Source organism: Bombina bombina, chromosome 1, assembly GCF_027579735.1.
Source record: "Bombina bombina isolate aBomBom1 chromosome 1, aBomBom1.pri, whole genome shotgun sequence".
Lineage (NCBI taxonomy): Eukaryota > Metazoa > Chordata > Amphibia > Anura > Bombinatoridae > Bombina > Bombina bombina.
In genome coordinates, this window is record NC_069499.1 from 914266515 (window position 1) to 914293614 (window position 27100).

Here is a 27100-nt window from a genome sequence, read left to right on the forward strand (position 1 = left end):
ATCATCCAATTAGAGTACTACTGCTATACCTCGGGTTCTGGCAACAGCCAGGAGAGCCCCTAGAACCTTCGTAAAATTTCTTGGAGCAGTAGCTAGACCAAACGGAAGTGCAATGAACTGTAAGTGCTGGTCCAGGAATGCAAACCTTAGGAACTGGAAGTGATCCTTGTGGATTGGAATGTGAAGGTAGGCATCCTTTAGATCTATAGTGGTCATGAACTGTCCTTCCTGAACTAGAGGAAGGATTGACCTTATTGTCTCCATCTTCAACAAGGGGACATTTAGAAACTTGTTTAAGCACTTTAGGTCCAGAATTGGGCAGAAAGTTCCTTCCTTCTTTGGGACCAAAACCAGGTTTGAATAGTTTTCCAAACCTCTTTCTGCAATAGGAACCGGGACAATGACCCCTAAGGAGGACAGGTCCCGCATGCTCCCCAGAAAGGCTTCCCTCTATTCTGGTTTTGAAGACAGGCTTGAGAGGAGAAATCTGCCCTTGGGTGGATGAGATTTTAAACCTATCTTGTATCCCTGAGCTATGACCTCCAGGACCCATGGATCCTGCACGTCCCTGGACCAAGCATCTGAAAACAGCGAAGTCTGCCCCCTGCACGATTCAGCACCGAATCGGAGGACGCCACTTAATGCCATCTCGGTCTCGGCGGGCTTCTTGCTCTGCTTGAATTTATTCTAGGATTGAGCCGGCTTCCAAGTACTCTTGGTTTGCTCTGGTTTAGAGGAGGACCACTGACGTTGGGATTTCTCAGACCGAAAGGAACGAAAATTAGATCCTTGTCCTTTAGACTTGTTCTTTTTATCCTGTGGTAGGAAGGCACCCTTGCCCACTGTAACCGTGGAGATAATGGAGTCCAGGCCTGGACCAAATAAAATATTTCCCTTAAAAGGAAGGGAAAGTAGTCTAAACTTAGAAGTTATGTCCGCAGACCAGGACTTCAGCCAGAGCGCCCGACGGGTCTGTACTGAAAAACCAGAATCCTTAGCATTCAGGTGAATAATCTGCATGTTTGCATCACAGATAAAAGAATAAGCAATTCTCAAGGCTTTAATTCTTTCCTGGATAATGTCAAGGGGACCCTCGATCTTGATCAATTCCGCTAAGGAGTCGCACCAGTACGCTGCAGCTCCAACAACCGAGGCAACAGCTGCTGCCGGTTTAAACAAGTATCCCGTATGCTGAAACATTTTTCTAAGAAAAGTTTTCATCTTCTTATCCATCAGCACTCTAAACGACGAGCTATCCGCAAGTTGGATAGTAGTAAGCTTGGCTAGCATGGAGATAGCACCATCCACCTTAGGAACGGAACCCCACAACTCCAATTAAGAGTCCGGGACCAGGAATAATTTTTTAAAGGACGACGAAGGGGAAAAGAAGGATCCAATTCTATTCCACTTGTTCTTAATAATGTTCAACATTTTAACAGGTACAGGAAAAGTTAGTGGCGCTACCCTGTCCTCGTAAACTCTGTCTAATTTAGGGATCAAAGGTTCATCAGGCAACTTGGCCTCTGGAACCTCTAATGTAGACAGAACCTCCTTTAGAAGAAAACGTAAGTGTTCAATCTTAAATCTAAAGGCTGGTTCCTCCGTAGCAGGAGGCCAAGAGGTAGCAGACTTTGATCCAGAAAGTTCACCCTCTGAAGACTCAGAGTGTGACCTATCCTTGGATAATTGAAAAACAGATAAATCCAATAAATCACTTAATGACCCCTGGACAGGAGAGCTATGTTTAACCTTTCGTTTGCGCTTGGCAGGGCGAGGTAAAGCACCAAGGGCCTCAGACACTGCTGTTTTTAACAGCGCAGTAAAGTCTGATGGTAAAAGGCTCCCTCCAGATGGAGGATCAGGCGTGCTACGGGAAGCTGCATGTGATGATGGAGATGACTGATGGGTATGCACCTCACAGGAAGGCGAGTCCTCAGAGGAAGCTTGTTGAGGCATGTGGAACATAGTTGAGAGGGTGGGCATACCAAGGCCTCCTCACAATATAAACAGATATTACTATCCGGAATAGAGGGAGTACCTTCAAGAATATCAGATTTCTCCATAGCTTAAACTAATGACAGTAGGACACAGAATAAAAAGATCTTTTATTTCTCACAAAAACTGCACCTTTATACTCCCAATAGCTGGGGCACTCACCACCTCTTGGACCCAGACAATACCGAGAAAAAGAGTCGTCTCTGACAGCCAGCTAAGTCAGGAAAGAGGAAACAAAGTGCGACCACTCCCGGTCACGTGGTGCGCAGGGCAGAACCGCCCCTCCTATGAGAAAAAGCATGCCAAGCTACAAGCTGCGCAGCATTCAAAGTGAAAGTAAAAACCTGTGTGTTCCAGCCACATAACAAACAGTCTATGAGCCCAATAAACCTCACACATAAAGCAGCATTAAATCAAAGCTTCACATTCAATTAATCCCCACTGTTCAATAATCCCCCTCAGGAGATATTAACCCATGATTCTATTAAGATTAAGGGAGCCACACTATGACACTGTCTTCTAGCGTTTTCAACATATGTAAAAATTGAAACCAGAATCCCTGCTGTGGAACAGAAACACACCCTCTCAAGTGTGACAGTCTTGTAGCATTGCTCCTGACATGGACTTGAGTGAGAAAAACAAGCAGACAGTAAAACTCGTCAACACTGATTTCTTAGGAGCTGTTAGCAGGCAGTCTGGAAGGGTTCACAGAAAGACTCTCCCTGCATTTTCCGACTCTAACTTTCATCAATGCTCTCACTGAGAGGCTGACAAGACTACTTAAAACTCCAGTCTGATATCGAAGGGCAGATACCCCTCCTAAGGGACTACTCCGAAGTCTTCTGACACTTCTCTGCCATCCTCCTGTGACCAAAGGCAAATAATGACTAGGGGTGGGGGAAGTGGGAGAGTTATTTAAGCTTTTGGCTGGGGTGTCTTTGCCTCCTCCTGGTGGCCAGGTTCAGTATTTCCCAACAGGAATGATGCCGTAGACTCTCCTTATATTAAAAGCAAATTTATGGTGGATTTTGAAAATCCGCCCAAAAAAAGAATACACTTACAGCACTCAAGAGCTATCAATGTTTATATATATATTTATATATATATATATATATATATATATATAACATCACATTTGTGATGAAATGATTATCTGTTATTTACAATAAGTATTTTATAAATAGTTTTCAGAGGTGTGTAGAAAGGGATGAAAATTTGTGGAAATTTTTTTATCATCCCTTTCCACACACCTCTGAAAACTATTTATCAAATACTTGTTGTAAATAATAGATATGTGCATGGCGAAAAAATTTGGTTCGGTTCGGATCGATTCTGAATTTTTCGAATTTCGGTTCGGATCGATTCGAATTCGGAAAATTTTGAATCGATTCGGTTCGGATTCGTTTCGGATTCATTCGGATTCGAAGAAATTCGTCTGGATTCGGTTCGATTCGGTTCAGTTTGGTTCGGTTCGGAAAATTCGGAATTTCGGTAAGTGTTAGGTGGGATTAGACTAGTATTATGTACTGTATATTAGGTGTAACCCATAGCAGAGTGATATAACCTAATATACTGTACAATACTAGTGTAATCCATGGCCATCCGAATTTACCGAATAAATCCGAACTAATTCGGATTTATTCTGTAAATTTGGCAGTATTTTAATTTGGTAATTCGGTTCGATCCGAATCTCCGAATTTGCCGAATTTTCCTAATTTCCGAATCGATCCGAAACAAATTGCACAGATCTAGTAAATAACAGATAATCATTTCATCACAAATGTGATGTTATATATATATATACATTGATAGCTCTTGAGTGCTATAAGTGTATTCTTCTTTTGGGCGGATTTTCAAAATCCACCATAAATTTGCTTCAAGTTTAGACAATACACAGCACCATTAACTCATTCACTCTGTATTGACATAGTCCATAATAACTTTATGAAATATTGAAGTTATGAAGAGCCTTTTCCAAAAATTTACATAAGAAGTAGTGCCATTGTTTTTTTGTAAAATTATACATTCTCCTTATATTAAGAAAGAAATAAAGTCTAACATTACATAAAATAATAAACCAAATTATCCAAAATAAAAAAATTAAACCTAATCTCTATGAAAATAAAAACACCCCCTAATCTAATACTAAACTACCATTAGCCCTTAAAAGGGCCTTTTGTAGGGCATTGCCCTAAATTAAACAGCTCTTTTACCTTTAAAAACACTAAGTCTCCCCTCTAACAGTAAAACCCCCACCCACCAAACCCCCCAAAATAAAAAAAATCTAACACTAAAAAATACTAAACTACCCATTGCCCCTAAAGCAGCATTTGTATGAGCATTGCCCTTAAAAGTGCATTCAGCTATTTTACAATTGCCCAAAAGCCCTGATCTAAAAAAAAAAAAAAAGTCTAATACCCAGATAGGTACTCACGGTTCCTGAAGTTGGGCAGTAAGTCTTCTTCCAAGCGGCAACCTCTTCCATCTTCATCCAGGACCACGGAACTGAAGACCGGCGACCAAAGAACTGATTAACGATGACCGAAGAACTGAAGACCGGCGACCGCGAAGCCAAGGAGCTAGGAGGATCCTCTTTGTACGATCTCCGCCGTACACTGAATATTGAATGCAAATTACGCGTTTAAATATGGCGTCACCTGCATTCCTATTGGCTGATTTGAACAGCCAATATGATTTCAGTAGCTCTCATCCTATTGGCTGATTTGAATTTGAATAAACAAATAAGCCAATAGGAATGCTAGTGACTTATTTTTATTTATTTTTAAGTAATGTTAGGTTTTTTTATTTTAATTGTAATTTAGGATTTTTTAATTTAGGTAATTGAGGTTAATTTAGGGGGTGTTATTTTTGATAATTTTGTTTATTATTTTATGTAATGTTAGACTTTTATTTTTTGTAATTTTAGATTAATTTAAATTTAGTTGTTTTTTTTTTTTCAAGTAATGTTAGGTTTTTTATGTTAATTGTAATTTAGGATTTATTATGTTAATTGTAATTTAGGATTATTTTAATTTATGTAATGAGGTTAATTCAGGGGGCTTAGTGATCAGTTATTTGCAATATGGGGGCATGGCGGATTAGGGCTTAATAGTTTAAATGGCTAGATTGCTTTGTGGGGCATGGCGGATTAGGGGTTAATAGTTTAAATAGATATGTATCAAAAATTAAAAAAGAAAAGAGCAGTTAACAAATCATTAACTACTAAAGAGTAACCAAGACCGCACTAGAGTACAGAAAAATAGGCTTTAATGCATCTGTCTGCTGAACTTAATCTAAGGCTTGTGATAGCCCTGAAGAGGTTTGTGTTTTTGGCCATTTTTACCCCTTTGCAAGCACGCCTGAATATCCTGCAGTTTGATGTTTCAAATAACTCAAATGTATCCATTTCTCTGAATACACAAGCTGAAAAGAGGTTTGGGAGTCTGCTTTTGCACTTATGTGCTCCTATTTTCCAGGCAGTTGTGGGTGCCACTGAAGAGTCTTTTGCAAGGACATTTGTTCACATACTTATGTATATGTTTTTTATGTATTTTTATCATTGTGGTGTATTTAAGTATGCTTAGCAGACAGATGCATTAAAGCCTATTAAACTGTGGTCACTCTTTAGTAATTAATGATTTCTTAAGTGCTCTTTTCTTTTTTAATTTTTGATACATAATTACTAGTGACTATCAGTACATTGTTACATAGTACAAGCAGCCTGAGTAATAGTATGAGCTAACTCTTTTGTATAGTTTTAATAGATACTTTGCGATATGGGGGCATAGTGGATTAGGGGTTAATAGTTTAAATAGCTAGTTTGCGTTGTGGGGCATGACGGTCTAGCGGTTAATAAATTTATTATAAGTTGCGATGTGAGGGGGGTGGCGGATAGAGGGGTTTTGACGTGTCGGGTTAGATTTCAATGGGAAAAACGTCTCAAAAAGCACCATTTTCCTGTTTTAGACCTAGATGAGCTGGGTGTAATTTTTGTTACTGTATCTGCAGCCTCCGACCGTGTATTAACGTCGTGCGGGTATTGGAAATTGGGTATTATTTAAAGATTAGGGGCTTCTGATACTTTGTATGGGACACAATATGTTTTCTGCAGAAGGAGAGCGGTTGCCGAAATTGAGTTATAAATTGAGTTATGACGGGCCGATGGAAGCAGTCGATAAACGATATTGCTTCAGACAACATATTTATCGGTTTGCGAGTGCACACGATGGAATTACGGCTAGATGGAAACGAGTTCTAAGAGATTTGACATTTTGTGCAAATTTGGACTAAATACATAGGGCTGCCCAAGTAACTTCAGCCTATCGGCAGCATAGAGGGAGCTCTGAAGCAGGATATCTTTGACACATATTACCTCTAATATTATAGTAAACCAACATATTAGCACTATCGGATACCAACAAGGAACCTATAACACACCTGTGCTTTGAAAACTGTGATGTTGAAATAATGAAATAACATCTAAGCAATCACTTTCTTGTTTTCCTAGAAATGAGTACCCTAATATGATGATGGGTTGTCCAGGTCTTGCAAAAAACATCCCATGAAACAGCATTTTAACCCACTGCAAAGATAAAAAAGAAACAAAAGGAACACATTTATCAGCAGAAGTGATACATACATTTTAATTAGTCATGACAAAGATATTGGCCTCTATTTATCAAGGTCTGTCGGACGCCCGCCGTATTCAGCATTGCACCAGCAGCTCACAAGAGCTGCTTGTGCAACGCCCGCCCCCTGCAGACTCCCGGCCAATGGGCCGCCAGCAGGGGGGTGTAAATCAACCCAATCGTACTTGATCGGGTTGATTTCCGGCGATGTCTGTCCGCCTGCTCAGAGCAGGCAGACAGGTTATGGAGCAGCGGTCTTTGTGACCGCTGCTTCATAACTGCTGTTTCTGGCGAGCCTGCAGGCTCGCCAGAAACACGGGGCATCAAGCTCCATTCGGAGCTTGATAAATATGCCCCATTGTGTAAACAGAGTAAGGTTATATTATAGAGCAGTGCTTGACAAATATGTTTAAAAATTAGGGGCCAGTAAGAATACTTAGGAGCCAGACATATTTTTAGGAGCCAGACAGTTGGATTTGTATTATGCATACATACATGTTATAGTAATCCTGACTGAAGACCCACACAGCAACTAAATATTTATATACTTTCTATAATGTCTTGCTGCTTATTAATCAATTCAATTATTCAAATCATAGTTTGTTAACGAATGTCCAATAAATAATACCATATTTGCAAATATAAAATGTATTTAACTATGAGCTCTCACTGTCCAGGTAAACAGACAGCATCTACCGGTAACACGAAAGTACTTTATAGAGAGAAACATAACAGTGAGACAAATGATCATCATCACTATAATGCACAATACATATTTTACGTAGGAAGGAAGAAAGAAGAAAAAAGAAAATTAAAAGAAATGAAAGGAGACTTTGACTTTAAAACAATTTATTTTACAATATCTTACACATTACATAATTTTTTTACAAATGCATAATCAAATTTTCATTTTCAAAATCACAAATTACATTTTCTATGCTCCACTTAGATTTAAACGATTCTAAATCATGAATCATCTTACAAAATTGATAATCGATCTTTACTCTGGATGCTACTAATAAACTAAACACATGTAATACATTAGTCATACCAACACCAGTTATCTTACATTTTCTACTTTTAAGAATAGCCAACTTTGTCTGTCCTAACAAAAAGTTAGCTAAAATAATATAATGCATTTTAACAAAATTGTATTGAATTCCAAAATATAAAAGTAGTACAGTATCCCACAAAAGTGAATACACCCCTCACATTTTTGAAAATATTTTATGATATCTTTTCATGTCACAACACTGAAGAAATAACACTTTGCTACAATGTAAAGTAGTGAGTGTACAGCCTGTATATCAGTATCTAACCCCCAAGTGGTCTTCACCTGTCCTGAAGTCCAGCGGAGAAGGTCCTGTTCCAGGCGGTGAAGTCTTCTTCCAAGCGGCAACCTCTTCTTTCTTCTTCCAGGAACCAGCCGGCGTGGAGCGGAGGGGGGAGTTGAAGACCGATGACCGCAGAGCTGAAGACCGGCGAGCCTGGAACTAAAGACTGGCGAGCCTGGAACTGAAGACCGGCGAGCCTGGAACTGAAGACCGGTGACCGCGGAGCCATGGAGCATGGTGGATCCTCTTCATACGATCTCCGCTGTACACTGAATAGGAATTCAAGGTCCGCAATCAAAAATGGCGACCCTTGAATTCCTATTGGCTGATTTGAGCCTTCAAATTCAAATCAGCCAATAGGATGAGAGCTACTGAAATTCTATTGGCTGATTTGAATCAGCCGCTTGAGGTTACCGCTTGGAAGAAGACTTCACCGCCTGGAACATGACCTTCTCCACCTGACTTCAGGACAGGTGAGGACCACTTGGGGGTTAGACTTAGGGTTTTTTAAGGTTATTTGGGGGGGTGTATTTTATTTAGATAGGGTGGGCAGAAAAAGAGCTAAATGCCCTTTTAAGGGCAATGCCCAACAAATGCCCTTTTCAGGGCAATGGGTAGTTTAGGGTTTTTAGTGTTAGGTTATTTTATTTGGGGGGTTTGGTGGGTGGGGGGTTTTACTGTTATGGGGGTTGTGTATTTTCTTGAAAAAGAGCTGATTATCTTGGGACAATGCCCTGCATAAATCCCTTTTAAGGGTTACAGGTAGTTTATTAGATTAGGGGGTGTTTTTATTTTGGGGGGCTTTTTTATTTTCATAGGCCTAGATTTGGAGTTTGGCGGTAGCCATGAAAACCAGCGTTAGAGGCTCCTAACGCTGGTTTTAGGCTACCGCCGGTATTTGGAGTCACTCAAAAAAGGGTCTAACGCTCACTTTTCAGCCGCGACTTTTCCATACCGCAGATCCCCTTACGTCATTTGCGTATCCTATCTTTTCAATGGGATCTTTCTAACTCCGGTATTTAGAGTCGTGTCTGAAGTGAGCGTTAGAATTCTAACGACAAAACTCCAGCCGCAGAAAAAAGTCAGGAGTTAAGAGCTTTCTGGGCTAACGCCGGTTCATAAAGCTCTTAACTACTGTGCTCTAAAGTACACTAACACCCATAAACTACCTATGTTCCCCTAAACCGAGGTCCCCCCACATCGCCGCCACTTGATTACATTTTTTTAACCCCTAATCTGCGGACCACCACCTACGTTATACTTATGTACCCCTAATCTGCTGCCCCTAACACCGCCGACCCCTGTATTATATTTATTAACCCCTAACCTGCCCCCCACAACGTCGCCGCCAGCTACCTACAATAATTAACCCCTAATCTGCCGACCGCAAAGCGCCGCCACCTACATTATAGCTATGTACCCCTAATCTGCTGCCCCTAACACCGCCGACCCCTATATTATATTTATTAACCCCTAATCTGCCGCCCTCAACGTCGCCTCCACCTGCCTACACTTATTAACCCCTAATCTGCTGACCGGACCGCTCCGCTATTATAATAAAGTTATTAACCCCTAATCCGCCTCACTAACCCTATAATAAATAGTATTAACCCCTAATCTGCCCTCCCTAACATCGCCGACACCTAACTTCAAACATTAACCCCTAATCTGCCAACCGGAGCTCACCGCTATTCTAATAAATGCATTAACCCCTAAAGCTAAGTCTAACCCTAACACTAACACCCTCCTAACTTAAATATAATTTAAATCTAACGAAATAAATTAACTCTTATTAAATAAATTATTCCTATTTAAAGCTAAATACTTACCTGTAAAATAAATCCTATTATAGCTACAATATAAATTATAATTATATTAAAGCTATTTTAGGATTTATATTTATTTTACAGGTAACTTTGTATTTATTTTAACCAGGTACAATAGCTATTAAATAGTTAAGAACTATTTAATAGCTAAAATAGTTAAAATAATTACAAAATTACCTGTAAAAAAATCCTAACCTAAGTTACAATTAAACCTAACACTACACTATCAATAAATTAAATAAAATACCTACAATTACCTACAATTAAACCTAACACTACACTATCAATAAATTAAATAAAATACCTACAATTACCTACAATTAAACCTAACACTACACTATCAATAAATAAATTAAATACAATTCCTACAAATAACTACAATGAAATAAACTAACTAAAGTACAAAAAATAAAAAAGAACTAAGTTACAAAAAATAAAAAAATATTTACAAACATAAGAAAAATATTACAACAATTTTAAACTAATTACACCTACTCTAAGCCCCCTAATAAAATAACAAAGCCCCCCAAAATAAAAAAATGCCCTACCCTATTCTAAATTACTAAAGTTCAAAGCTCTTTTACCTTACCAGCCCTGAACAGGGCCCTTTGCGGGGCATGCCCCAAGAAGTTCAGCTCTTTTGCCTGTAAAAAAAAACATACAATACCCCCCCCCAACATTACAACCCACCACCCACATACCCCTAATCTAACCCAAACCCCCCTTAAATAAACCTAACACTAAGCCCCTGAAGATCTTCCTACCTTATCTTCACCATACCAGGTTCACCGATCGATCCAGAAGAGCTCCTCCGATGTCCTGATCCAAGCCCAAGCGGGGGGGCTGAAGAGGTCCATGATCCGGCTGAAGTCATCATCCAAGCGGGAGCTGAAGAGGTCCATGATCCGCCTGAAGTCTTCATCCAAGCGGGAGCTGAAGAGGTCCATGATCCGGATGAAGTCTTCTATCAACGGCATCTTCAATCTTCTTTCTTCGGGAGCCATCATCTTCCATCCGACGCGGAACATCCTCTTCTCCCGACGCCTACTAGCCGAATGACGGTTCCTTTAAATGACGTCATCCAAGATTGCGTCCCTCGAATTCCGATTGGCTGATAGGATTCTATCAGCCAATCAGAATTAAGGTAGGAATATTCTGATTGGCCGATGGAATCAGCCAATCAGAATCAAGTTCAATCCGATTGGCTGATCCGATCAGCCAATCAGATTGAGTTTGCATTCTATTGGCTGATCGGAACAGCCAAAAGAATGCGAGCTCAATCTGATTGGCTGATTGAATCAGCCAATCGGATTGAACTTGATTCTGATTGGCTGATTCCATCAGCCAATCAGAATATTCCTACCTTAATTCCGATTGGCTGATAGAATCCTATCAGCCAATCGGAATTCGAGGGACGCCATCTTGGATGACGTCATTTAAAGGAACCGTCATTCGGCTAGTAGGCGTCGGGAGAAGAGGATGTTCCGCGTCGGATGGAAGATGATGGCTCCCGAAGAAAGAAGATTGAAGATGCCGTTGATAGAAGACTTCATCCGGATCATGGACCTCTTCAGCTCCTGCTTGGATGAAGACTTCAGCCGGATCATGGACCTCTTCAGCCCCCCGCTTGGGCTTGGATCAGGATATCGGAGGAGCTCTTCTGGATCGATCGGTGAACCTGGTATGGTGAAGATAAGGTAGGAAGGTCTTCAGGGGCTTAGTGTTAGGTTTATTTAAGGGGGGTTTGGGTTAGATTAGGGGTATGTGGGTGGTGGGTTGTAATGTTGGGGGGGGTATTGTATGTTTTTTTTTACAGGCAAAAGAGCTGAACTTCTTGGGGCATGCCCCGCAAAGGGCCCTGTTCAGGGCTGGTAAGGTAAAAGAGCTTTGAACTTTAGTAATTTAGAATAGGGTAGGGCATTTTTTTATTTTGGGGGGCTTTGTTATTTTATTAGGGGCTTAGAGTAGGTGTAATTAGTTTAAAATTGTTGTAATATTTTTCTTATGTTTGTAAATATTTTTTTATTTTTTGTAACTTAGTTCTTTTTATTTTTTGTACTTTAGTTAGTTTATTTCATTGTAGTCATTTGTAGGAATTGTATTTAATTTATTTATTGATAGTGTAGTGTTAGGTTTAATTGTAACTTAGGTTAGGATTTATTTTACAGGTAATTGTAATTATTTTAACTATTTTAGCTATTAAATAGTTCTTAACTATTTAATAGCTATTGTACCTGGTTAAAATAAATACAAAGTTACCTGTAAAATAAATATTAATTCTAAAATAGCTATAATATAATTATAATTTATATTGTAGCTATATTAGGATTTATTTTACAGGTAAGTATTTAGCTTTAAATAGGAATAATTTATTTAATAAGAGTTAATTAATTTCGTTAGATTAAAATTATATTTAATTTAGGGGGGTGTTAGTGTTAGGGTTAGACTTAGCTTTAGGGGTTAATACATTTATTAGAATAGCGGTGAGCTCCAGTCGGCAGATTAGGGGTTAATAATTGAAGTTAGGTGTTGGCGATGTTAGGGAGGGCAGATTAGGGGTTAATACTATTTATTATAGGGTTAGTGAGGCGGATTAGGGGTTAATAAATTATAATAGCGGTGCGGTCCGGTCGGCAGATTAGGGGTTAATAAGTGTAGGCAGGTGGAGGCGACGTTGTGGGGGGCAGATTAGGGGTTAATAAATATAATATAGGGGTCGGCGGTGTTAGGGGCAGCAGATTAGGGGTACATAGGGATAATGTAAGTAGCGGCGGTTTACGGAGCGGCAGATTAGGGGTTAAGAATAATATACAGGGGTCAGCGATAGCGGGGGGGCGGCAGAATAGGGGGTTAATAATTGTAAGGTTAGGGGTGTTTAGACTCGGGGTACATGTTAGAGTGTTAGGTGCAGACGTAGGAAGTGTTTCCCCATAGGAGCCGCGTTAGGAGCTGAACGCGGCTTTTTTTGCAGGTGTTAGGTTTTTTTTCAGCTCAAACAGCCCCATTGTTTCCTATGGGGGAATCGTGCACGAGCACGTTTTTGAGGCTGGCCGCGTCCGTAAGCAACTCTGGTATCGAGAGTTGCAGTGGCATTAAATATGCTGTACGCTCCTTTTTTGGAGCCTAACGCAGCCATTCTGTGGACTCTCAATACCAGAGTTATTTTAAAGGTGCGGCCAGAAAAAAGCCAGCATTAGCTATGCGGGTCGTTACCGACAAAACTCTAAATCTAGCCGATAGGGATTAGGTGTAATTTTTGTAAAATTTTGTAATTTTCTTTATTATTTTCTGTAATCTTAGAATTTTTTATTTTCTGTAATTGTAGCTTAAAGGGATAGTCTACTCCAGAATTTTGATTAGACTATCCCTTTAATTTATATTTAGTTTATTTGTATTTTTAAAGTAGTGTTAGGAGGATTTTTAATTTAATAGTAACTTTAGTATTTTGTAAATTAGGAAACTTGGGTTCATTTAGGGAGTGTTAGGTTAGTGGGGGTTAGGTTAAGGGTTAGGTTTATTGTGTTGTGGGCTATGGCGGTTTAGAGGTTAATACTTGAATAGGTTTATTGCGTTGTGGGCTTTGGCGGTTTAGGGGTTAATACTTGAATAGGTTTATTGTGTTGTGGGCTTTGGTGGTTTAGGGGTTAATACTTGATTAGGTTTATTGCGTTGTGGACTTTGGCGGTTTAGGGGTTAATACTTGAATAGTTTTTTTGCGTTGTGGGTTAATGGCGGATTAAGAGTTAATAGTTTTATTAGGTAGTTTGCGATGTTAGTGTTGGCGGATTTAGGGGTTAATAATTGAGTTATTACTTGCAGTGTGGGTTTGATGGCGGATATAGGGGTTAATACACTTTATTAGTTATTGCGGTGGGGGATTGCGGTTGACAGGTAGATAGACATTGCGCATGCGTTAGGTGTTAGTTTATTTTTGAAGGCATTTTCGGGATTTACGGTGCTCCCATACTCAGTGCAAGGCTTGCTACAGCTGCCTTTTATGGCGAGGTAAAAATGGAGTAAGATTTCTCATGTTAGCCTATGGGAGTAAAAATTGCGTGTGACGGGTGAAATATACGTGCCACATTTATATGCGGCGCTGTATATAGGATACCAAAACCATGCAAAAACCGTCGACGCCGCATATGTAATGGAGCCCCTGAAATACTTTAATTTCTTATTTATAAAATATTAAAACTTAAAATTATAGAATTTTTTTTTTCAAAAAAAGAAGTTTTTCAGAAAAATCAATATTATAATCAACAGCAGAGGTAACTTGTAAAGATGGTATTGAAAAAAACACAGCAGCCAAACTGTTTTCAACAAAACTCCTTTCTAATGCATATAAAGTGCTTTTAGGAAGAACAGACTTTACCATTTCCATCAGCTGAGAAACAAACCTAGCTGACTGAATTTGTACTTTTTTTGCCAAATCAGAAGCTTAAACCCATTTAAAACAAGTAAAGTCTACTAAATGTTAAACTTTAGTAACTCCAGCCTTTACAAAAATGGAAACCAAACTCTTAGAACTAAAATGTTCAATGTTAAAATATGGATTATAAAACAAAGGCTCCTCCAAAATCCAGAGAAAAAACTAAAGATTCCTCATTCCGTAAAAGTTTTAAAAGTTTTCAAGCATTTATAACAATGCCATAAAAAGGGGTAGCATTGATTACATCTATTTTACTCAAATCTATTAGAAACAACTGCTGATAATACCCCAAACCACCTACTCTATGAAGCAGCTTAAAACCAAGATATCTCCAAGAAGCATAACCATCATAAAAACATAATTTATGCTTACCTGATAAATTTATTTCTCTTGTAGTGTATCCAGTCCACGGATCATCCATTACTTATGGGATATTAACTCCTCCCCAACAGGAAGTGCAAGAGGATTCACCCAGCAGAGCTGCTATATAGCTCCTCCCCTAACTGCCATTACCAGTCATTCGACCGAAAACATGCAGAGAAAGGAAAACCATAGGGTGCAGTGGTGACTGTAGTTTAATGGAAAAATTACCTGCCTTAAAGTGACAGGGCGGGCCGTGGACTGGATACACTACAAGAGAAATAAATTTATCAGGTAAGCATAAATTATGTTTTCTCTTGTTAAGTGTATCCAGTCCACGGATCATCCATTACTTATGGGATACCAATACCAAAGCTAAAGTACACGGATGACGGGAGGGACAGGCAGGCTCTTTATACGGAAGGAACCACTGCCTGAAGAACCTTTCTCCCAAAAACAGCCTCCGAAGAAGCAAAAGTGTCAAATTTGTAAAATTTGGAAAAAGTATGAAGAGAAGACCAAGTTGCAGCCTTGCAAATCTGTTCAACAGAAGCCTCATTCTTAAAGGCCCAAGTGGAAGCCACAGCTCTAGTAGAATGTGCTGTAATTCTTTCAGGAGGCTGCTGTCCAGCAGTCTCATAGGCTAACCGTATTATGCTACGAAGCCAAAAGGAGAGAGAGGTAGCCGAAGCTTTTTGACCTCTCCTCTGACCAGAATAAACGACAAACAGGGAAGACGTTTGTCGAAAATCCTTAGTTGCCTGTAGATAAAATTTCAGGGCACGGACTACATCTAGATTGTGTAGCAGACGTTCCTTTTTCGAAGAAGGATTAGGGCACAAAGATGGAACCACAATCTCTTGATTGATATTCCTGTTAGTGACCACCTTAGGTAGGAACCCAGGTTTAGTACGCAGAACTACCTTGTCTGAATGAAAAATCAGATAAGGAGAATCACAATGTAAGGCAGATAACTCAGAGACTCTTCGAGCCGAGGAAATCGCCATTAAAAACAGAACTTTCCAAGATAACAACTTGATATCAATGGAATGAAGGGGTTAAAACGGAACCCCCTGTAAAACATTAAGAACTAAGTTCAAACTCCATGGTGGAGCAACAGTTTTAAACACAGGCTTGATCCTAGCTAAAGCCTGACAAAAAGCTTGAACGTCCGGAACTTCTGACAGACGTTTGTGTAAAAGAATGGACAGAGCTGAAATCTGTCCCTTTAAGGAACTAGCGGATAAACCCTTTTCTAAACCTTCTTGTAGAAAAGACAATATCCTCGGAATCCTAACCTTACTCCATGAGTAACTCTTGGATTCGCACCAATATAAGTATTTGCGCCATATCTTATGGTAAATCTTTCTGGTAACAGGCTTCCTAGCCTGTATTAAGGTATCAATAACTGACTCAGAAAAACCACGTTTTGATAAAATCAAGCGTTCAATTTCCAAGCAGTCAGCTTCAGAGAAATTAGATTTTGATGTTTGAAGGGACCCTGGATCAGAAGGTCCTGTTTCAGAGGTAGCGACCAAGGTGGACAGGATGACATGTCCACTAGATCTGCATACCAAGTCCTGCGTGGCCATGCAGGCGCTATTAGAATCACTGATGCTCTCTCCTGTTTGATTCTGGCAATCAATCGAGGAAGCATCGGGAAGGGTGGAAACACATAAGCCATCCCGAAGGTCCAAGGTGCTGTCAAAGCATCTATCAGAACCGCTCCCGGATCCCTGGATCTGGACCCGTAATGAGGAAGCTTGGCGTTCTGTCGCCATGAGATCTATCTCTGGTTTGCCCCAACGTCGAAGTATTTGGGCAAAGACCTCCGGATGAAGTTCCCACTCCCCCGGATGAAAAGTCTGACGACTTAAGAAATCCGCCTCCCAGTTCTCCACTCCCGGGATGTGGATTGCTGACAGGTGGCAAGAGTGAGACTCTGCCCAGCGAATTATCTTTGATACTTCCATCATTGCTAGGGAGCTTCTTGTCCCTCCCTGATGGTTGATGTAAGCTACAGTCGTGATGTTGTCCGACTGAAACCTGATGAACCCCCGAGTTGTTAACTGGGGCCAAGCCAGAAGGGCATTGAGAACTGCTCTCAATTCCAGAATGTTTATTGGTAGGAGACTCTCCTCCTGATTCCATTGTCCCTGAGCCTTCAGAGAATTCCAGACAGCGCCCCAACCTAGTAGGCTAGCGTCTGTTGTTACAATTGTCCAGTCCGGCCTGCTGAATGGCATCCCCCTGGACAGATGTGGCCGAGAAAGCCACCATAGAAGAGAATTTCTGGTCTCTTGATCCAGATTCAGAGTAGGGGACAAGTCTGAGTAATCCCCATTCCACTGACTTAGCATGCACAATTGCAGCGGTCTGAGATGTAGGCGTGCAAAGGGTACTATGTCCATTGCTGCTACCATTAAGCCGATCACCTCCATGCATTGAGCTACTGACGGGTGTTGAATGGAATGAAGGACACGGCATGCATTTTGAAGCTTTGTTAACCTGTCTTCTGTCAGGTAAATCTTAATTTCTACAGAATCTATAAGAGTCCCCAAGAAGGGAACTCTTGTGAGTGGAAAGAGAGAACTCTTCTTTTCGTTCACCTTCCATCCATGCGACCTTAGAAATGCCAGTACTAACTCTGTATGAGACTTGGCAGTTTGAAAGCTTGAAGCTTGTATCAGAATGTCGTCTAGGTACGGAGCTACCGCAATTCCTCGCGGTCTTAGTACCGCCAGAAGAGCACCCAGAACCTTTGTGAAGATTCTCGGAGCCGTAGCCAATCCGAATGAAGAGCTACAAACTGGTAATGCCTGTCTAGAAAGGCAAACCTTAGATACCGGTAATGATCTTTGTGAATCGGTATGTGAAGGTAAGCATCCTTTAAATCCACTGTGGTCATGTACTGACCCTTTTGGATCATGGGTAAAATTGTCCGAATAGTCTCCATTTTGAACGATGGAACTCTTAGGAATTTGTTTAGGATCTTTAAATCCAGGATTGGCCTGAAAGTTCCCTCTTTTTTGGGAACCACAAACAGATTTGAGTAAAACCCTTGTCCCTGTTCCGACCGTGGAACTGGATGGATTACTCCCATTAATAAAAGCTCTTGTACGCAGCGTAGAAACGCCTCTTTCTTTATTTGGTTTGTTGACAACCTTGACAGATGAAATCTCTCTCTTGGGGGAGAGTATTTGAAGTCCAGAAGGTATCCCTGAGATATTATCTCTAGCGCCCAGGGATCCTGGACATCTCTTGCCCAAGCCTGGGCGAAGAGAGAAAGTCTGCCCCCCACTAGATCCGTTCCCGGATCGGGGGCCCTCAATTCATGCTGTTTTAGGGGCACCAGCAGGTTTCCTGGCCTGCTTGCCCTTGTTCCAGGACTGGTTAGGTCTCCAGCCTTGTCTGTAGCGGGCAACAGATCCTTCTTGTTTTGGAGCAGAGGAAGTTGATGCTGCTCCTGCTTTGAAATTCCGAAAGGAACGAAAATTAGATTGTCTAGCCTTAGGTTTGGCTCTGTCTTGAGGCAGGGCATGGCCTTTACCTCCTGTAATGTCAGCGATAATTTCTTTCAATCCGGGCCCGAATAAGGTCTGCCTTTGAAAGGTATATTAAGAAATTTAGACTTAGAAGTAACGTCAGCTGACCAGGATTTTAGCCACAGTGCTCTGCGCGCCTGAATGGCGAATCCGGAATTCTTAGCCGTAAGCTTAGTTAAATGTACTACGGCATCTGATATAAATGAGTTAGCTAACTTAAGAGCTTTAAGTGTCCCTTCCAGAGACTCAAACCAAAATGCTGCTGCAGCCGTGACAGGCGCAATGCATGCAAGGGGTTGCAATATAAAACCTTGTTGAACAAACATTTTCTTAAGGTAACCCTCTAACTTTTTATCCATTGGATCTGAAAAGGCACAGCTATCCTCCACCGGGATAGTGGTACGCTTAGCTAAAGTAGAAACTGCTCCCTCCACCTTAGGGATCGTTTGCCATAAGTCCCGTGTGGTGGTGTCTATTGGAAACATCTTTCTAAATATCGGAGGGGGTGAGAACGGCACACCGGGTCTATCCCACTCCTTAGTAACAATTTCAGTAAGTCTCTTAGGTATAGGAAAAACGTCAGTACTCGACGGTACCGCAAAATATTTATCCAACCTACACATTTTTTCTGGTATTGCAACTGTGTTACAATCATTCAGAGCCGCTAACACCTCCCCTAGTAATACACAGAGGTTTTCCAGCTTAAATTTAAAATTTGAAATATCTGAATCCAATCTGTTTGGATCAGAACCGTCAGCCGCAGAATGAAGCTCTCCGTCCTCATGTTCTGCAAGTTGTGACGCAGTATCTGACATGGCCCTAACATTATCAGCGCACTCTGTTCTCACCCCAGAGTGATCACGCTTACCTCTTAGTTCTGGTAATTTAGCCAAAACTTCAGTCATAACAGTAGCCATATCCTGTAATGTGATTTGTAATGGCCGCCCAGATGTACTCGGCGCCACAATATCACGCACCCCCCGAGCGGGAGATGCAGGTACTGACACGTGAGGCGAGTTAGTCGGCATAACTCTCCCCTCGTTGTTTGGTGAAATGTGTTCAATTTGTACAGATTGACTTTTATTTAAAGTAGCATCAATACAGTTAGTACATAAATTTCTATGGGCTCCACTTTGGCATTAGCACATATAGCACAGATGTCTTCCTCTGAATCAGACATGTTTAACACACTAGCAAATAAACTAGCAACTTGGAAATACTTTTCAAGTAATTTACTATAATATGAAAACGTACTGTGCCTATAAGAAGCACAGAAAGAGTTATGACAGTTGAAAGTTAATAAACTGAAAGGTTATAGCATCAAATCTTTGTAAAAAACACAATTTTAGCAAAGGCTTGTTCCCATTAGCGAAGGATAACTAACCCTGATAGCAGAAAAAAAAGTTACAGAAATAAACGTTTTTTATCACAGTCAACTACAATCTCACAGCTCTGCTGTGAATGATTACCTCCCTCAAAACAAGTTTTGAAGACCCCTGAGTTCTGTTAGAGATGAACCGGATCATGCAGGAAATACAATGAGCTTCTGACTGAATTTTTTTACCAACCCCTCACACACAACAGTGAGAGAGATCAGTAAACTGTCATAAATTAAATAAAACAACTGCCAAGTGGAAAAAATAATGCCCAAAACATTTTATTCACCCAGTACCTCAGAAAATGAAACGATTTTACATGCCAGCAAAAAATGTTTAACATAAATTAAGTGTTATTAAAGAGCCTGTTGCCAGTCCCTGCAAATTAGGCTAAAGTCTTATGCACACAGTATAATTCCAGTGAAGTGCCATTCCCCAGAATACTGAAGTGTAAAATATACATACATGACAGCCTGATACCAGTTGCTGCTACTGCATTTAAGGCTGAGTTTACATTATATCGGTATGGCAGAATTTTCTCATCAATTCCATTGTCAGAAAATAATAAGCTGCTACATACCTCTTTGCAGATTAATCTGCCCGCTGTCCCCTGATCTGAAGTTTACCTCTCCTCAGATGGCCGAGAAACAGCAATATGATCTTAACTACGCCGGCTAAAATCATAGTAAAAACTCAGGTAGATTCTTCTTCAAATTCTACCAGAGAAGGAATAACACACTCCGGTGCTATTATAAAATAACAAACTTTTGATTGAAGGTATAAAACTAAATATAATCACCATAGTCCTCTCACACATCCTATCTAGTTGTTGGGTGCAAGAGAATGACTGGTAATGGCAGTTAGGGGAGGAGCTATATAGCAGCTCTGCTGGGTGAATCCTCTTGCACTTCCTGTTGGGGAGGAGTTAATATCCCATAAGTAATGGATGATCCGTGGACTGGATACACTTAACAAGAGAAACAATAGTCTTTGCAAAAACTGAAGTCTAAAAGTTGCTGTTCTGCTTTTTAAATCTATCAAAGCCTGACCACCTTCACTTACTGGCGGATTCAGAACAATCAATAAATCTATGCCACATCATAGAGGCAATTAAGTTATTAATAACTAAAACTCTCCCTCTATATGATAACGACAGCAGCCATTTCCATTTTTGCAACCTCTCCTCTATCCTGTCCAAAACTCCCTCCCAATTCAAATGTATAACTTCATCTGAGCCTGAAAAATCTCCTAGAATCTTAAAACCGGATCTGTTCCACTTTAATTTTTCAGGAAGACTTGGTGGAAAAGCCTCACTCCATTCCTTAAGCAACAGTGTTACATTTAGGCCAGTTTATTTTTGCTCCTGAAGCAATTTCATATATTTTTTGCCAATTACAGAGCACAATAACATCTTGTTTATTACGCACAAACACATATACATCATCAGCATATGCAGATACTTTTATAGAAATAGGAACCTGTATATGAGGTAAACCTAAACCAACTAGATGGTCTCTTAATTTAATCAGTAATGGCTCAATTGTAAGAGAATACAGCATTCCAGAAAGTGGACATCCCTGCCTAATACCAGTTTGAACAGGGAAAGGACTACTAAGTTCACCATTTATCTTAAGAACACTAAATATATTGTTATATAAAAGTTGTATAGCAGAAATAAATTGAGGACCAAAACCATAAGCATGCAAAGTACTGAAGAGGTAATCATGTTCAACTCTGTCAAAAGCCTTCTGTTGTTCTAGTGAAATTATACCCACATTAATATTAAACAATTTGAAAACTGCTATAGAATCCCTTAATAAAGAAATATTATCATGAATATACCTATTAGGAATACTGTAGGTTTGATCAGGGTGCACTACAGAACCTATAACTTCTCTCAAGCGCGTTGCCAAAGCTTTAGAAAAATGTTTATAGTCTGTACACAACAGAGAAACTGGTCTCCAATTTCTTATGTCAGTCAAATCTCCTTTTTTAGGCTGCACGCCGACAACTTAAGGGCAGTTCTCTGACCTGTAAGGATTTCTTAAGGACCAAGTGAACATCTTCACCAATAATAGTCCAGAAATGCTTATAGAAATCAACAGGAAGCCTATCAATTCAATCAAACTGCTTAAAGCAGAAGTCAGTTCATCAAATGTTAAAGGTTTTTTAAGGTCCTCCACATCCTAATCCTTGAGCTTTGGGAGAGAACTGAGGAGCTGCTGTGTAGCAGAATCTGATCCATTATAGACTTTTATACTGAACAGCTCTGTATAGAAATTCACAGCAAAGTTTCTCATCTACTTTTTCTCAGTGAGCTCCAAACCATTTGAGTCCTTTAGATAATGCATCACTTTCTTTTGTCCATTTTTCTTCTCAAGTCCAAAGAAATATTGTGATGATATCCATAGCTGTTGCAACTTGAAAGCGAGATCTTACTAGCGCACCCTGAACCCTACTATCCAATAGGTTAGCTAAAAACTGTTTTTTTTTACTTTAAATCTTCATACAACCCAACATTAAGAAAGCTATCAATGGCTTTTTGAAGTTGCAAAATTTCCTGCTCCAGAACTCTCATGCTATTATTTACACTTGCAGACATTCACTAACTATACTGTTGACAAAAAACTTTTATTTGTACTTTTCCTATATCCCAACATTGCCTTAATGTTGCAAAATATTTTTTTATTTCTGACCATTGTTTTCAAAAAGGCAAAACATTCTAAAAATTGCATATCCATATTAATGACAATTAAAATGCCAATATGAACTATGGGTGAAAGTTTATGGCAGAACTAAATTACAAAGAACCATTGCATGATCAGAAAAAAACATTAGAAAACAATGTGACAAATGCTGAACCTGGCCACCAGGAGGAGGCAAAAACACCCCAGCCAAATGCTTAAATACCTCTCCCACTTCCCCTATCCCCCAGTCATTCTGCCGAGGGAACAAGGAACAAGGAACAGTAGGATAAATATCAGGGTATAAAAGGTGCCAGAAGAAAATTATAATTTAGGCGGCCGCCCATCGAAGAACACGGGCGGGGGCCATGGACTCTCCTTGTACAGAAGGAAATTAAATTATCTGGTAAGCATAATTTATGTTTTCCTTCTTAATACAAGGAGAGTCCACAACATCATTCCTTACTGTTAAGAAACTTATACCCAAGCTCTAGAGGACACTGAATGATAATGGGAGGGACAAAAAGAGAGGCGGACCTTATTCTGAGGGCACCACAGCCGGCAAAAGCTTTCTCCTGATGGCTGCTTCAGCTGAAGCAAAAACATCAAACTTGTAAAATTCAGAAAAAGTGTGTAAGGAGGACCAGGTAGCCGCCTTACAAACCTAATCCATTGAGGCCTTGTTCTTAAAGGCCCAAGAGGATGCCACTGCTCTAGTAGAATGAGCCATAATTCTCTGAGGAGTCTAATAAGCTAAGCGGATAAGACTCCTCAACCAAAAGGATAAGGAAGTCAAAGAGACCTTCTGGCCCTTACGCTTCCCAAAGTATTCCACAAATAAGGAAGAAGCTTGTCTAAAATCCTTAGTAGCTTGAAGATAAAACTTCAAGGCCCAAACCATATCCAAATTATGAAGTAAACGTTCCTTCGAAGAGAAAGGATTAGGACACAATGAAGGGACCACATTCTCTTGATTGATGTTGCGTTCTGACACGATTTTAGGGAGAAACACTTACTTAGTACGTAGGACAGCCTTATCCGAATGGAATACAAGATAAGGAGGCTCACATTGCAAGGCGGCAATCTCAGATACTCTGCACGCCGAAGCAATAGCCAGTAGAAAGAGAACTTTCCAGGACAAGAACCTAATATCAATTTTATGCATAGGCTCAAACAGAGCCCATTCCAAAACCTTAAGAACCAGATTAAGACTCCAAGGGGGAGTTGGAGATCTGAACACAGGTCTGATCCTAATCAGAGCCTTAATGAAGGACTGAACATCTGGAAGCTCCGAGAGCAGGGCCGGACTGGGACCAAAATTAGGCCCGGGCATTTTAAGCCAGAGCAGCCCACTCCGGTATATATATATATATATATATATATATATATATATATATATATATATATAAATATATAAATATAATACAATAAATAATACAACACAAAATAACTTTTTTTTTTAAGGATGTACTTTTGTGGATTAAAAAAAAACACCTTTGGTACTAATTAAATATCTTGATGGCTTTTCACAGCAGTTATATTAATAGTTATTAATACTTAATAATGCTGCTGATAAAAGCTACCAAGGCTTTTTAAAACTGTATCTAAAAAATGTGTGTTATAATAGATCGAAAATAATAATAAAAAAAAAAAGTTTAAAGTGAAGGTCAATTTTCATCAATGAGTGCTCGGTTTTTAAAAATACTTTTAAAAACAGGGGCACTTTCACTGATGAAAATTAACATTGCACTGGATTTGAAGAAATACTTACCTTTTACTCCTGCAAAACCTGATCGCCGATCTCAGCCTCAGTTCCTCTGTACTGACGTCAGAAATGATGAAAACCGGCTTCCTCCAATCATGGCTTGCACCCCAGAGCGTCCAGCTCATGATGCCTGGCTGTGATTGGAGGAAGCCAGTTTCGGCATTGCTGTGGTCTACATCAGGAAGAAGAAGGAGGGGGATCGTCGATCAGGCTTTGCAGAAGTAAAAGGTAAGTATTTCTTCAAATCCAGTGCAATGTTAAATTTCATCAATGAAAGTGCCCCTGTTTTTAAAAGTATTTTTTGTGGGTATAAAAAACAGGCCGTCATGGCCAACTTTCTTGAATACAATTCTATAACTCAAGCTGACAAGCCCAACTATGGCGGCATATTTAAATATCTATAGAAACCCAGGACAGCAGCTTTTGGATTTTATTTTTTTTTTTTTTTTTACTTTCTGTGCAGCCAAGAAAGGGGAGGGAGGGTAAACCCGTTTAGCTCAGGATCACAGGAAGAAGATGCTGGGAAAAACACAAGCATGGCTTTTTAAAGGTAGGAAGCCTCCCACAAATCTGCAACACTGTTGCTAACTATGCACCACCTCTTCTCTTGTCTCTTTCCCTAATGCCTAAACCCTTAGGCCTAGATTTGGAGTTCGGCGGTAAAAGGGCTGTTAACGCTCCGCGGGTTTTTTTTCTGGCCGCACCATAAATTTAACTCTGGTATCGAGAGTTCAAACAAATGCTGCGTTAGGCTCCAAAAAAGGAGCGTAGAGCATTTTTACCGCAAATGCAACTCTCGATACCAGAGTTGCTTACGGACGCGGCCGGCATCAAAAACGTGCTCGTGCACGATTCTCCCATAGGAAACAATGGGGCAGTTTGAGCTGAAAAAAAACCTAACACCTGCAAAAAAGCAGCGTTCAGCTCTTAACGCAGCCCCATTGTTTCCTATGGGGAAACACTTCCTACGTCTGCACCTAACACTCTAACATGTACCCTGAGTCTAAACACCCCTAACCTTACACTTATTAACCCCTAATCTGCCGCCCCCGCTATCGCTGACCCCCTGCATTACACTTTTAACCCCTAATCTGCCGCTCCGTAAACCGCCGCCACCTACGTTATCCCTATGTACCCCTAATCTGCTGCCCTAACATCGCCGACCCCTATGTTATATTTATTAACCCCTAATCTGCCCCCCACAACGTCGCCGACACCTGCCTACACTTATTAACCCCTAATCTGCCGAGCGGACCTGAGCGCTACTATAATAAAGTTATTAACCCCTAATCCGCCTCACTAACCCTATCATAAATAGTATTAACCCCTAATCTGCCCTCCCTAACATCGCCGACACCTACCTTCAATTATTAACCCCTAATCTGCCGACCGGAGCTCACCGCTATTCTAATAAATGTATTAACCCCTAAAGCTAAGTCTAACCCTAACACTAACACCCCCCTAAGTTAAATATAATTTTTATCTAACGAAATAAATTAACTCTTATTAAATAAATGATTCCTATTTAAAGCTAAATACTTACCTGTAAAATAAATCCTAATATAGCTACAATATAAATTATAATTATATTATAGCTATTTTAGGATTAATATTTATTTTACAGGCAACTTTGTAATTATTTTAACCAGGTACAATAGCTATTAAATAGTTAAGAACTATTTAATAGTTACCTAGTTAAAATAATAACAAATTTACCTGTAAAATAAATCCTAACCTAAGATATAATTAAACCTAACACTACCCTATCAATAAAATAATTAAATAAACTACCTACAATTACCTACAATTAACCTAACACTACACTATCAATAAATTAATTAAACACAATTGCTACAAATAAATACAATTAAATAAACTATCTAAAGTACAAAAAATAAAAAAGAACTAAGTTACAGAAAATAATAAAATATTTACAAACATAAGAAAAATATTACAACAATTTTAAACTAATTACACCTACTCTAAGCCCCCTAATAAAATAACAAAGCCCCCCAAAATAAAAAATTCCCTACCCTATTCTAAAATACAAATATTACAAGCTCTTTTACCTTACCAGCCCTGAACAGGGCCCTTTGCGGGGCATGCCCCAAGAATTTCAGCTCTTTTGCCTGTAAAAAAAAACATACAATACCCCCCCCCCAACATTACAACCCACCACCCACATACCCCTAATCTAACCCAAACCCCCCTTAAATAAACCTAACACTACCCCCCTGATGATCTTCCTACCTTGTCTTCACCATGCCAGGTTCACCGATCCGTCCTGGCTCCAAGATCTTCATCCAACCCAAGCGGGGGCTAGACATCCACTGAAGAAGTCCAGAAGAGGGTCCAAAGTCTTCCTCCTATCCGGCAAGAAGAGGACATCCGGACCGGCAAACATCTTCTCCAAGCGGCATCTTCTATCTTCTTCCATCCGATGACGACCGGCTCCATCTTGAAGACCTCCAGCGCGGATCCATCCTCTTCTTCCGACGACTAGACGACGAATGACGGTTCCTTTAAGGGACGTCATCCAAGATGGCGTCCCTCGAATTCCGATTGGCTGATAGGATTCTATCAGCCAATCGGAATTAAGGTAGGAATTTTCTGATTGGCTGATGGAATCAGCCAATCAGAATATAGTTCAATCCGATTGGCTGATCCAATCAGCCAATCAGATTGAGCTCGCATTCTATTGGCTGTTCCGATCAGCCAATAGAATGCGAGCTCAATCTGATTGGCTGATTGGATCAGCCAATCGGATTGAACTATATTCTGATTGGCTGATTCCATCATCCAATCAGAAAATTCCTACCTTAATTCCGATTGGCTGATAGAATCCTATCAGCCAATCGGAATTCGAGGGACGCCATCTTGGATGACGTCCCTTAAAGGAACCGTCATTCGTCGTCTAGTCGTCGGAAGAAGAGGATGGATCCGCGCTGGAGGTCTTCAAGATGGAGCCGGTCGTCATCGGATGGAAGAAGATAGAAGATGCCGCTTGGAGAAGATGTTTGCCGGTCCGGATGTCCTCTTCTTGCCGGATAGGAGGAAGACTTTGGACCCTCTTCTGGACTTCTTCAGTGGATGTCTAGCCCCCGCTTGGGTTGGATGAAGATCTTGGAGCCAGGACGGATCGGTGAACCTGGCATGGT